General features: G+C 42.8%; 1 protein-coding gene across 1 annotated transcript in view; it reads left to right on the top strand.

The window, feature by feature from the left end:
• Positions 1-146: 146 nt before the first annotated feature.
• The window catches only part of LOC119586942 (fibroleukin-like), a 5,536-nt gene continuing 5,084 nt past the window's right edge, over positions 147-598 (top strand). The window contains exon 1 of the mRNA XM_037935673.1: positions 147-219. The gene's annotated coding sequence lies outside the window, so the exon portion shown is untranslated. The remainder of the gene's footprint in view (positions 220-598) is intronic.

Raw genomic sequence — 598 nt, forward strand, 5'->3', positions numbered from 1 at the left:
GGTACTTCCTCCATGCGTTTGACAAAGAGCCTGCTTGGCAAAGGCGGGAGCATAGTCAAGACCCGGATGAGAATCTGAGGTTCCCGGATCTTCTCTAACATGTAAACAAACCCTAGCGAAGAGAGGGTGACGTCATACAAGGGGAGGCGGGAGAGAAGGGGAAGGCATGTGCTGGCTTCTGGTTCCCCTCACTCTGCTAGATACCGAGGCGAGAGCAAGGTAAGGGGAGATTTAGTGAGTTGTTAAGGGCCAAAAAAAGGGGGGGAGGGAGGGAGGGTTGGGATAGTGATGAAAGAATGTATGGGCAAGAAAGAGAATAAAGGAAATTGTTAAACTTGTTAAGATACTGTGCTCCATGTTATCGGAATTTTGTCTATGATATCTTCAATCTTAGGGTGTTAAAGTTAAGTTAACATATCCCAGAGTGATGAAATAACCTTATAGCTTTAAAACGTGCAATCATAATTATGTAGTGTAACAGGCACTGAAGATTCATGAAACGAAGTGTGTTGTTAGTAAGTTTACACTAAGAGGTTCATACGTAAATATTAAAAAATGTACCTTGATTTTGAAATCTAGACACGTGTAACGCACGCTC

Source organism: Penaeus monodon, chromosome 22 (assembly GCF_015228065.2).
Source record: "Penaeus monodon isolate SGIC_2016 chromosome 22, NSTDA_Pmon_1, whole genome shotgun sequence".
Lineage (NCBI taxonomy): Eukaryota > Metazoa > Arthropoda > Malacostraca > Decapoda > Penaeidae > Penaeus > Penaeus monodon.